Here is a 14,483-nt window from a genome sequence, read left to right as displayed (position 1 = left end):
GTCACAGGAGGAAAAGGGATATAATATGTTGAGGGAAAACACCAAAAGCGATAGTGTTTTAATTCAAAGATACCAATGGGTTAATCAATGGATCTAGACTGAACTCCAGAACCCATCCAATATCTTAGTATTTTTGAGAGAAGAATTTTTGTATGATATTGAGCTATAACTTTGCTTATCTCTTCAATTATGTGTTATGCGAACATCTCAATGTTCGCAAATGGTTCGGTAAAATGCAGTATTTGGCTAATTGGGGCGAAAGTGTAAGGCTAGTCTTTGTGCATCAAATAAAAACATCAATTGTAATATTTAAATTTGGCTGACATTAAGGTTTATGTTTTTCTCACACAAATTAGCAATATATAAATCATAAGTCCCTATTTTAGATCTTATCATAAACTGAATAACATATATTTTGTGAGTTTGTAGCTGACATAGTCATATTTTTTGTTGTTGATGTTTATATAAATTGAATCACACATATTTTGTGCTTTTGTTGGTTGTCATCCGTCCTTCTGGCTAGCTCTGCTATAATATTGTGTTCTTTTGTTTGGTAACTACGATTATGTATTGACATTAGCCGCCCGTTTATCTCCAACGTTGTTGCACCAGCTGTATTGTCGTCAACTAACATTTAAATGCCTTAGTCATTTTTTATTTTTCTACATGTTTAAGTTTTGTTGTTGATATTGGAGATTCACATGCAGCGTATTGTAACACCTAGAAGATATTTCAGTTTTATCCATGTCCTTCTCTAAGGCAGTTATCACACTGCTTACCTACAGCCATGTTTTGGGTATTTATCACATTAAAAGTTTGCAAAACGTATACTGCTCTGGGAGGCAGTAATTAATATCTCAATAAATACATTTTGAACAGCTGCAATCTTCACGATCACTGATGTGATTCTGCAGTTCTGTCATGATTATTTTATGTTTTTGATTCTAGAATATTGTCTTGTCAACTTACTCTCCTCTTGGTTTGTACCTATCAATGTATTATCCTTCAAAACATGTGCGTTTCATTTGGACATGTCCATTTCGAAATAATTATTTTACCAACTGGATCAAAATGTTCAATAGCATCTGCTATATGTGTAATTCGTTGGTTGTTTAGGTCTCAGTTATTGTATTTTGTTTCATATAATGCAACATCTCAAATGTCTAACCAAAGTTTATATTTATATCATAAGCTGTCATAGAAAAGTATGCTCATATCAAACTTTGAAACGCATTTTGCATGCTATGTTTATCACATATGTTTATCACTAATGCATAATTTTGCGGGAACCCTTTAAAAACTTAAAACCGAACATGGCGGCTTTTACTATACTAAATGCGACACTGAAAAATAATTTGCCTGACCTTACTACTGTGGAAACTTATCGCCTTGATTTCTCCACTTATAATGCCTATATTCAACGCATGCACGTTTCCACTTTGGACATGTTGGTATGTGGTATTTACGGCATATGATACAACATTAAAGTGAAAACGTTTAAAAGAGAACGACTCTTTCAAATATGTCCCGTTACGTTGCAGTAATTATTGGTGTCATCTGTTTGTCTAATAAAATACTTAACTTTAAAGCTTGAACCTTTCACAAAATGTTTCGGAATAAATAATTGCTTCTAGATATGGTTAGTTATTGAATTCTACCAACTAGGATTTGTAATGTGTTATATAGTCTGCCTTGTATTTACAATCAATGACAATAACTTTAAAATGTGGTTTTAAACACCCAACAATAATAAATTTGACTATTTTAGCATCAGTCATTCCATCTCTCATTGATCGCAGACATTTCAGAGTCATACAATCAGCCATGAATTTATATGATGTGTGTGTGTGTGACTTAAATTTTTAACGTAGCTTTAACAATGTTCCAGTCATATCGCTACGATGTCTGCAGTGTGGCAGTTTATAGTGATGTCTAGCATCATGCCGCAGACATGTAGCATGATGTCCCACCCAGGAATGTTATCCTGACACCAGGCCGACTAGTCCTAACAGTAACCTCTTAATACTGAGTGCCAAGCGAGGCAGCTGTTAGTACCATTTTTGAACGTCTTGGTATGACTCGCCCAGGGATCGAACCCACGACCTCCCGTTTCTGAGGCGAAAGCTTTAACCACTAGGCCACCTGGGCGGTGAAATGAATATGGTGTATATTTCATTATTGTTATTATTGTAATATAACATTGCGTTTCTCATAGTATGAAATGTCTTAATAACCGATGACAAGAGCTACGCGCTGAAATAAATGTTATACTTTGCCATCCCTGTTGTCAAACAGATTTATAAAATACGAGCATTTGTATGGTTTCCCAGCTGTGATTATGGCTCTTTTCATTTGTGTTATAAAAAAGGAAACAGTTAACGTTTCAAAAATTAATACATATATATTTTAAATTAGCCTTTTTACTTCTGCTAGTATAATACAACATGCTTATGTGGAAATCTTTCCCTACGTTTTTATTTATGTATACATTATATCAATCTTCTTTGCGTTTGCCAATAATACAACTTTCAATGTTGATTACCCACTAGATTTTAACTGAAAGATTTTGCTACAAACTCTACCAAACTTGTATCAAATATAATAAACGCTTGTCGTACCAGAAAGAGTCTTGTTATTCTTCTGATTTCTAAACGAGCAGCTGCTGTAACCATTCCATCTGAAGCTGTTGCCAAATTAAACTATACTCTGTTAATAATGTAGATGTTTTTGATGCGTCTTCGAGCATGTTTCTACTATTTGTTGTCTACTATCAGTGAATTGTTCGTTGTGTTGAGCGTTTGCGACCTAAGCTAATGATGTTGTTCTATGGGTGGTAATAATGCTTACATTGGTAATACATTTGGCATATCTCCCAATCTGAATCTAAAGAAGAGCAAAACACTGATAATATAGACTACAAGATATTGGTACAACGGAAAGGTCATAGTGAAATCCCGTGTGTAAACTCCGAAATCGACAAATGAAGAAACACAGTAAGATGATGGAGAATATCGCATTAAGATATTTTAAATCAATATGTACAGAGGTCCAATGAATTGAGGCTGTTTTTGTAATTCAACGACTAGCTACTGGTAATAACCAGCTCGTGGTCTTCAATTTTATTTCATATTTAAGGTATACATATAGCCACAGTAATTTATGTTAGTAATCAGAATAGATATAAACCACTGTTACTCTTCTTTGAAGCTGTCGTGGTTTATGAAGGAATGGCTGTTCAAATTTGATTTTTCACTATATTCAAGATCTGTTAGTACTTTCTATATGATCGTAACACTTTTAGGTAATGCAATTTTACACGATTCTGATTTCTTGTAAACGAATGATTTAATACTCCAAGTTAAGGAAAACATACACACTTGAGAATCTTAATGGAGGGAATGTATCCATCAAATAATCTGGAGTTCTTATTTCATCAATTTGTATAGACTGTGTTCTAATGCATTATATAAGAAAACAATTAGATATATGTTTTCTACGTCTAAGAGAAACCAGTCGCCAAGCCTGTTTGAAAACGCTAATGGGATGTATGAAGGCAGACATAATTAACATCATCATCACTCAACAGACAAAAACACTCACAAAGGATAACTGACTAAACACAATAACGACAATGCAGATCAGAAACAGTATGCATAATAAGATAGAAAATTGTACGAAAAATGAAACGTTTCCTACAACGATCATTCAGTAGTTACATTTAGTTGTCTAAGTGACCTAAGCAAGAGAAACCTTTCGATATTGCTTCAAAGTTCAGTGAAAATGGATCATATTTACCACTAACATGCAAGTAATGTCTAAACTGAGCAAATTTATACCACTTTAAAGGTGTCATATATTTAGTCAATACTTATCTCATGGCATACCTGTGTCTAGGCGTTTTACCTTTGTTTCTTAATCACAACGACAAGATGTAACGATGGGATAAATATCTCAAGAATTAGTGGATGTATCCTCTATTAATCTCTCTCTCACTCTCTCTTGCATTCTTTCGAAGTATCAGTGCTTATCAGACGCCACAGTAGAGATTGCTCATCACCGTTTAACATTGAAAATATTGATCTTGATCATTAAAAAAGCAAATGACCCAAACAGTACTAATTAAGTATAAAGAGGTCTTGCTGATTGGAGAAAATGGACACAATGTTTCTTTAATGCGTGTAATTTAATAAGAAAGCTAAAACCAATTTCGTTTTCAAAAGATACATCCATTGCACTTGTGAAAGAGGACGTATAAAGACACATCCATTGCACTTGTGAAAGAGGACGTATGCAATCTGAATTAGGGTTTGACTTCTTTAGTTCATATTCTAGATCACACAAGTGTTTGAAACAATATTTTAAAGTTAGATTTGTTGTTGCGGTTCTGTGGCATTTTGTTTTAAAATTCCAGCTATGTTCAATATTTATTATCAACTTTCTTTCTCTATAGTATTATACTTTTCTAATCAACATCCGAGAAAGTTGCAAGTTGATATCTGCACTGTATATAGCAAAGTTTGTTTTGCTAATGCTGGAAAATACTTGACATTTTTAGACTGAACCCTCTGGCAATAACTAAGAAACCTAAATTTACTATAACCATTATTACGCCCGCTTATTATTAAACGGGGTTGTGGATATGCATAATTTCATAAATGGTTATTTAAGATGGAATATTTTTCCGATATTAACTTCTGACAAGGAGGTGTATCTCGCATGTTTTCAAAATATGTATTAACCTAAAATGCCAGTTTTTATTTACTGTAATTACACAGACAATGGTTTCGAAAGCCAAATTGTCTTTTTATCAAACGCAGAAATAAAAAGTGAAGCACCGCCCCCACAGACATGATCTTCTTTATCAATTAGAATACCCTAATAACCTAATATTGTGCAATATGAACATGATAATTCAATTTGGTTATGCAAGGTCGATTTCAATGACCGGTACGTGACACGCATAATCCATGAACCATATATGTTTTACAGTGACATCTGATCGTTATTGACTGTTGTTTGGAATAAATGTGGTTCATGAGAGGTTCCTTTGTGCGCTTCATCGTAGGAGCTCAGATCAAACAGATTACAATAATTTGAAAGAACGATTTAAAAAGGAAAGCTCTCACTGCTAGACCCACAGATATATATATATATATATATATATATATATATATATATATATATATATATATATATATATATATATATATATATATATATATATATATATATATATATATATATATATATATATATATATATATATATATATATATATATATATATATATATATATATATATATATATATATATACAGAGAGAGAGAGGAAGACAGAGAGAAAGAGAAAGATAGATAGATAGATAAAGGCGAATATCTGTTTGTCTTAACATATTTTGAAGAAAATAATGGTGGTCCCAAAACTGCCGTTAATCTCCTAAATGATTGGATTGTTAAGCGTGTACTTTAAAAACAAAATGGTGTTTTGTTTTAATGCATCAGATAAATTTATCAAACTTGCTCTCGAAATATGCGATATGTGGTTTTGGAGGCATATATGTTATATGCTCTTATAGAGTCAAAATCGTTACGTACTGATACATACGTCAACTGATGATCCTAGAGGTGGTACGCAAAATTCCAGGTCTAGCCCATTAGCATTCAAATTCAAATTCCAATCACACGAACACGCACAGGAATAAATAAAACAGATATCAAACTAAATAAAACATACAGGAATAAATAAAATAGATTCAGAAATAAATGTAACAAAAATAAACAAACTAGGATTGAAGCGATCACTGTTTCCGATCCTGGTAGAATATACAATTAAAAATCAAGTCCTTGGCGGACTACTTGATTAGAGATGTAGTTCTCGTCTATAGGACGATGCCGACAGTGCTTCAGCTGAAACAAAATCGAACTACACTATTGGATGCCAGTGCTGCTCAGTATGTAATAATCGGACATTGATAAGACCGATAATTGCACTTGATCGCCTTGTTCCACCATCAGTTACCAATACAACAATAGTTGCTAATACAATAACAGCACAACAACTGATACACATTGCACGTAAGAGTAATGTAGGAATACCTAGAGGTACGTACAAGAACAGTTGACATACTTGCGATATTATGTGCGCTTGAGGAGTTAATAGCCGACATGGTGATGAACCAGAAATGTATTGCATATGCTATTGCTACAGAAGTTGTTGAATATTAGCAAGAATGAGCACAGCAAAATCATTTACATGATTTTAAATTTCAAAACGATTGTTGTATATTAGGAGTTCGAGAGCCAAATATCCCATATAAACATAAAAACCAGGCAAAGACGCTTGACTATTAGCAAATATGATTCCTTGAATCACGTCGATTTTACAATTTTACACTCTGGAGTTAAATCCCATATTATCCTTATTACGCATTTGGTTATCTCACTATGTCATGACAATGATGGGTTGTAAACCAGTACGCAAGTTCAACATATGGGTCAGGAGTTGATACATATATACTTTTTGTGCATCAAAGCAGAAACAATGAGGAGGAGCAGAATACAGAATAAATTATGACATTTATCGTAACTAAGACGACTGAACAACTCCTTTTTATATTCTTATCCCCACCAATCATGAACTAGAAGAACTTATAAATTTGTTCTTGAAAGGTCGCTGACACATTATTGACTACTAATAAAATGTAATAGCCAGATTGCAGCGAATAGTATATCTCAATACATTTAACTGATACTTATCTCGCATCAGAGTGAGAAGTTTTGGGCGTGATAATCGCAGATAAGACAAAAATGCAAAAAATTAATGGAGTTATGGTTCTAAAATAAGTCACAGGAAACAGTGAGAAACATCAAGCTTTGTAAAATTAAACAAACATTTCCTTTCCCTAAAATGCAAAGTGAGAAATATAAAAGGAAATTGCGGTATTGCGAATTGAAATCCCAAATAATCCTAGAATTACTAACACGCGTCATAAATATTAAAGTTGTGAATAGACTTTAGCGGTATTCCAAAATGAAATATAACGCTAGTAATGTTGGCATCTTGTACCCACGTAGGAGTGATGTACCAGTAGTATTTTTGGGATTACAATAATACAACCGAATGATATATCCTTATTTGAACTTTTACTAAAGAATGAAGTCCCTTTTTGAAATAATAATATATTGCTGAACTTTCAATTTCAAGAGAAGTAGAGCTTGAATTAAATACTTTGAATAAAAGTTTTCACCAAAATTGAAATTATTGACACATCAATAATTCGGTTTCGAGATCGTATAACTATAATAAATACTATTACCAATGGACAAGAATGTATAGTCCTCTGCATGAGCTCAGTCACAAATATAATTAGGTTCCCAATGTTTACAAGATAAAATCTTAATTACATTCAGAAAGTCTATTAATACAATCTTAATAAAGAACACGATGAACACCATGTCCTTGATTCACGCAAATTTAATAATCCTAATAGCGAACCCATAGTCTTGTCATACCTTAATTTCGTTTTTCGCTTCTTACAGTGTAGACTAGTTGTAGCAGCCTCCCAATCCTTTGGCGACTTGCCTTTATAATTAGAAACACAACTGAGGAGATTACTTTCTGTATTCAAAAGAAGTTTATCTGACAACATATTCAATGCTCCACGGTCCGTAATTCCAGAAACTAGTCGAAAGGGACCAAATCCTGAGTCCCTAACAGCAAACAACAGTAAGTGAACAACTTCACCCCTCTCTGTTCTATCGCAAAATAATAAGACCGAATCTTAGTTTTCAAAGTTAGATGAAATCTTTCTAAAGTTCAGTACTTTTTAGGGTGAGAGGCATATGTCAAACTGCTGGATGCCCAATTCATGCATAACTTGCTTGAAAAGTCCAGACATAAGGTTCGACCCGTAATTAACGTGTACAGATTTAAGAAGGCCAAATCGTGGACAATACAAATTTATCAGAGTTTATAGTATTGTTCTAGATGTAATATTCATCAAAGGAATTGCTACTCGAAATCTTATAAATGCACAGACTAAGGTCAACAAATATTGGTTTATTGATATGTTCATCGGTAAATGACAGAAACACTCTACATTTATTCGGCTAAATGTTTCGTCAAATGCAGGAACAGGCTGTAAATCAGCCGTTTGATCTAATGGTTTGTTTTTCAACCATTTAACAATTATGACAAGATCTTGAACTTTTATAACATCACTTTTATTTTTGTACATACGAGATTCAAGATAGTGTGATAAGTTGTATTGATCCCTATCTGACTATCCAAAGGAGCGTCCTATCTACATAATGTTTGAGCCACATTGTGGCAGCTAACTCTCACCCGTAACCAATAGCTACCTCACTGGATGTTTTGGTCTCATAAGGATTCTCATAATACTCTGAGTATCTTCTGTGTCCCTTCAAATATTAACAGGGATTGGGTTGGTAGAATCAACGAAGAGTGATATAGACATCAGTTGTTGATAATTCTCTATAATCAAATGCATTATTTTCAACATATGCCCGTGACGTTCACCTCTTAGAACTAAATACAGTTTGAGTAGGTCTGTGTTGATTCTTTGTTATTTCTCAATTGATAGCAATAAGAAATAACGTGTCCTTTCTTCTTGCAATAGATACACAGATGATCAGACAAGGATTTTTCATCAAAGTTTTTAGAAACTTGATTTCTAAAATATGTGACATCTTGAGATGTGGAAGAGATCGTGGTAAACTCAACTGATATATATTTACCAGGCGAGTGCTTAGTGGAAGTCTTTCTGACAAAATGATATTACCTCGCGAATCCCTCCTATTTCGAAATTCGTAGTAGATGAGCCCACTGAATGGTGCTCGGCAATGGTTGTCGTTCCGAAGCCAAACGGTACGGTAAGAATTTGCGTTGATCTACCTAAACTGAATGAATAGGTTAAAAGAGAGACCCATCCAATACCATCAGTTGAATATTCCCTTGCAAAACTATCACGTGCAAAGATTTTCACCAAACTTGATGCAAACTCAGGCTTTTGGCATCTAAACCTGTCAGAAGATTCACGCCGCCTTACAACTTTCATTACTCCTTTTGGTAGGCTTTATTTGAATCACCTTCCTTTCGGAATCAGTTCCGCGCCTGAATATTTTTTAGAAAAGGATGTCAGAAACGCAGGAGCGACATGACCGTACACTCTGTCACATGGACGATGTTCTTGTTTTTGGGGAAAGGCAAAAACAGCATGACGAAAGACTAGAAATGGTTATGAAATCAATTCAAAAGGCCGGCGTCACTTTAAGCGTTGAAAAGTGTGAATTTTCGAGACGATCCATTAGGTTTTTTGGGCAAGTTGTTGCCAAAAATGGTTGCCGACCTGATCCGGATAAAGTAAAAGCTATAACTGATATGGAAACACCGAAAGGCCTAATAGGAAAAATTTAATTCCCATGCCTACTACATTATCAGAGACTATAATACTGACTGTATCAAACCCTGATACATGGACTGACTCAGATGAAAACAAAGCAGTGCCATCCAGTAAAAGCGGATATTTCACGCCTTCGGCAAGATTCTCAAAACCACCTGAGGGACTAAACTTGTAAACGTGAAGCTTGTTTAGAAATGTAGTCTACAGATCATGTTTCGTTTAAATGTAAACTTCTCTGGAAGGGAGATGTAGTGTAAGCCTTAATTTAATAAGCTTTGAAATATCACATGACAGTAAAAGTAATCCGATATTCCAAACCAACAGCTGGTTTATGTTATACAGACACTAGGCTTTATGTTCCATGGTAAATATACCCTCAGGGCAATCTTTTCTCCCCTTCCAAGCTGTATTGATGTCTTGTATTTAATAAATAGCATAGAACGCCTTCTGCAGTTATTCTTCAATAACAAATAAGATTACAGTATCATCAGTCTTGATGGGATCAATTTAGTTTTCCCGGTTTTAATTTGAGAGGATTTATTTACTTGAAATATTTATTGTAGTTACAATGTGCTCTTTGATTGTATGTCTAAAGCAATGTTTTATATTCTTTGAACGTATTCAATGCGGTTTTGGATTATGCCATCTAAATATGCTAGCACAATTATTAAGTCAACATTATATCAGATTGTTTGCACATAAACACATTCTAAATTGGAATTAATTCGGAATTCCGCTAGAATGCATTCGGAGTACCTATATAGTGTTGTACTTCCGCTATAGCTATTATGACTATTTGAGATTAATTCAGAATAGAGTAAGTTCGTTTTAAAGTTTAAATTTGCATTTAAGATAAGTAAGTTGTTTCTTGAATTTGTTCTTGATTGCTCTTTGTGTTATTTAGTTTAAGCCCATAAAGTAGTAACAAAATGTAAATTGCATGGATTGCTTTATATGACTTCGTAAGGTCTATGCGACCAGTTTCTAATTTAACGATGCTACAAAATTGAATCTGATAAGAGAAGACGCAAGATACTTCGTTACTGCTAAGGTATGGGGTGGGGGTTAAGTCAGTGCAAAATTAAAATAATGTATTTTCTGGCTGATTCATCAACCATATTTTCTAACATGTCCTCCATTGTCGGAGTTAGGATCCGTTGTTTGATAATAAAAAAATTCATTTGCATTGTGGGCATTAAGGTTTATGTGTTGTTTGTTTCGGTACGAGAATAAAGATACTCGTGTGATGTATGGTAGGCATTTGCTTTTGAAGAATTAATTTTCGCTTCTAATGGATTTCTAAACGAGTACTGAAGTATTATTCTTTTTTCGAATCGGTTGGGTGACGATTGGACCATTGGATTTGGAAAAGGAAACTAAGATTTAGTGTTGGGTGAACTGCGTAGAATATTACGACAATTTTGTTCATTTTCAAAGAATCACAAATATTTTATTTCAAACAAAATATTATTTATTATATACATTTGCTTTTAGGATCATTTGGTACTGATAGGAACCGGAAGCATTATGAAATTATAAAACGACTGCATTTACCAGTGCAACTTCCAAGAGATCCGTTCCATAATCCAGACTCAAGGCAACGCAGAAGCGTGTCTCCAGATGATTGGTATCCCTTAGCACATGTCATCAAAACTGTCGAATTGAATGCCTTTCTCATCCCCTCAATACCATTTTCATATCTTAGATTGCCATTAGTTGGTGTCACAAGATCCACGCACTGTATTGCTGAAATTGTGTTACGGAAATATTCAATAAAATGAACTCTATGCCACGAATATTATATTCCTATGTGTTCTATATGATACATGGTGGAGACATTGACACTGGTGCACATAATGTTCAAAATATACACGAAGAAATACTGAAGTAAATATTGATATGAAACAATGTGAAGACATTCCGAATGGAAAGAAAAATTACCATTTCGCACCAATTCTGATGTTTTCAATAATTTACAGGTATTAATTGCAATTATTATAATCAGGGTCGTATCCTAGTCCTATTTAATTTTAAGCATTGGTTCTAAAGATTCAGTTGATATGTTGATATCGTTTTTGTCGGGCATTCTAACGACATACGTATGGTCTGAAAATTCATAATTCCATGGCGTTAGCATTACCTTCTTTAACGTCTGTAATATGAACAATTCATTTGTTTAGCTTTCACGTTATATAGTAATTCTAGCCTTCAAGTGGTGGGTATTCATGTTTTCTGTTCAAACGGTCAGACTATTAAGTACGTTGAAAATAATATTCCAATTAAATCCGACTTCGAAGAATATAAAATGTCCTGTTATAGATCATATATACGTTAATGCCCTCAAAATGAAGTTCGACTAGTTTAAACTTACATCCAAATTTTAACGACATAACGTTTAAAAATATTTATTAAAGAAAATATCGTCCCGTTGTTACGGTGGTAAATATTTTTACTCGGATCCGAGTCAAGGAAATGGGTAATATCCATGGGAGATACCTAATCTTCCTGATGTTTTACATGTTCTTTACTAAATGTTTAGTAAGGGACCTGACCTTGTTTAGAACGTAAAATATTATGTAAATGAATTTTATGGGAACATTACTCTGCCCCTCTTGCTGTCATTATATGTTATTTTGTATATAAAGGTAGTCATAAACAAAGTTACTCATTCCATATCGTCCATTATTATTAGTGGGATCATTTTTATTTGTCCCAGGTTTGATTTGAGAGAATTAATTTATTTGAATTATTCACTGGAATTGCAATCTGTTCTTTGAATTTAGGATTAAACCAATATTGTAGAATTATTTTGAACGTTTTGATGGACATTTTGGATTATGTCATTGAAATACATGAACATATTTTTACGGCAACATATTATTCACATACAAACACATTCCAAATTGGAATTAATTCAGAATTCCGCTTTAATTCATTCCGATTACTCTATAGTGTTGCACTTGCATTATAAGCATTAGGACTATTTGAGATTAATTCTGAATAGTGTAAGTTCTTTCTAACGTCTAAATGTGCATTCAAGTTAAATAAGTTATTTGTTGAATTTGTTCTTTTACGCTCTTTTCATTATTTAGTTTGGGCCGAGGAAGTAGTAACAAATTGTACATTGGATATATTTATCAATATAAATACGTGGTGGCTATGTAACTAGCCGCTAATTAAGCGATGATAAAGATATGCCACTGATACAAATAAAGACGTAAAATACTTCGTTATTGCTAAGGTGTTGGGAGGGTGTTATGTCAGTGCACAATTTAAATAAGGTATTTTGCGGCTGATTCACGCACTATACTATCTAACATCATTTGCATTGTGAGAGTTAGGATCCTTTGTTTGATAACATAAAAAATATAGTTGCATAGTGGGCATTTAAGGTACAGTGTTGCTTTATGTCGGTATGACAGTAAAGGTACTGGTGTCACGTATTCCGTGCATTTGCCATGAAGGAATAATATTTGCTGCTAATGGATTTATAATCGAGTACCGAAGTATTATACTTTTTGGATCGGTTGGATGGGGATTGGACCGTTGTATTTGGAAAACGAAACTAAGAATTCGTGGTTGGTGAACTGTGTGGAATCACGTTAATATTGTACACTGTCAAAATATCATTCATATTTGATTTGAAACACTGTGTTCGTTTTCCAAATTTTTTGTGTGGAATATTTTGATATTGATAGAAATCTGATTGTCTTGCTAGGTTTCATATCATACTTCGTCTTAAAGGTTCTGATAGTTATTTTATTCTTGCGCAGGAAAGATGTGTCAAAGCGCTTCTTTGAAGTCTTTTTCTGATTTATAAATGAATGAATGTCTACCAAATTAATATTGGCCTCATTTGCACATTTGTAGCATTCCCCTAATGATTCCTATAATTGCACCTTAGGGTATGTGGCACAGTTATGAAGTGTCGTTCGTACTAGTTACGAGAATTACACTACAGGGAAAGGAAAGCAATCAAAATCGTTCAAAATATATACATCTGTCCATACAAAATTGGCAAGTCCATGATTGCGGACTGCTGCAAATTTGCAAAGAAATTAAATGACACTTCAAACTTTTCTTCATTTGATATTACCTTGGTCTAGTGGCGTTTAATGTCAAAAATTTATTCTAAATTTATTTGCTAAATTGACTAATTAGTTATGATCAACGCTATTTATATATATCCATCAAGTTTCTATTAGACAGTTTTATATGTGTCTGATTTTAGTTTGGCATGAAGAGCATCCATAAAAGGTGTAATGACCATTGCTACCTGCATTACATATTTCTCCAGTGTAACCATCATAGCAATGGCAAGTAAAACTTCCCAAAGTGTTGCTACATCTTCCGCGTCCGCTACAGATATTTGAACGACCCTTGCACTCATCCACGTCTGGAAAATGAAAGATAAGTTTCGATTGTGATAATAATAATTTGTAAATAATCTATGCGGTTTTGCCTTCTATAATTAATACAAATGTACATACCTTGCAAATGTCGTATAAGATTAGCAATGCACTTTCATCGTAAACATTATTTTGAACTTCACATTTAGAGATATAATTGTTTTGCTTCGCTTGAGATAGAAGGATAATTTAATAGACCCTCTTCCTCTTCCTACATTATAAAAGACAGGGATTTAGCAATTACATAAGATTTAACACATCAAAGAATAGATACAAATATGAATAACACAAGGAGATCAACTAAATGGTAAAAGTAGGAAATGTTACACAAAAAAATGCAAACTAACAATGAAATGTTTCTTAAATACATTTCTTCTAGTATGACATGTTTGTCTCGACATGTGTTGATTCCAAACGTCATCGAGACCACTTTAGATATTCGCGTCGGTTTTTGAGTATGGTTGATGTAGCTTCCTATTTCAAAGATATCACTTCTAACCCAAAGTAGTCATGGAATGTTATTTATGTGAAAATATTTAGCTCTAAATAAATTCACTAATATTGTATAAGTCAAATAAGTGGGGATACCTTAAATGTTCCCACATGAAGCCTTTTTAATTGATTAAAGTTCAAGAAGAAATATTGTCTTCCAT

Source organism: Sinohyriopsis cumingii, chromosome 1, assembly GCF_028554795.1.
Source record: "Sinohyriopsis cumingii isolate HCF-2022 chromosome 1, ASM2855479v2, whole genome shotgun sequence".
Lineage (NCBI taxonomy): Eukaryota > Metazoa > Mollusca > Bivalvia > Unionida > Unionidae > Sinohyriopsis > Sinohyriopsis cumingii.
The sequence above is the reverse complement of the archived record's forward strand: the minus strand, read 5'-3'. Positions refer to the sequence as shown.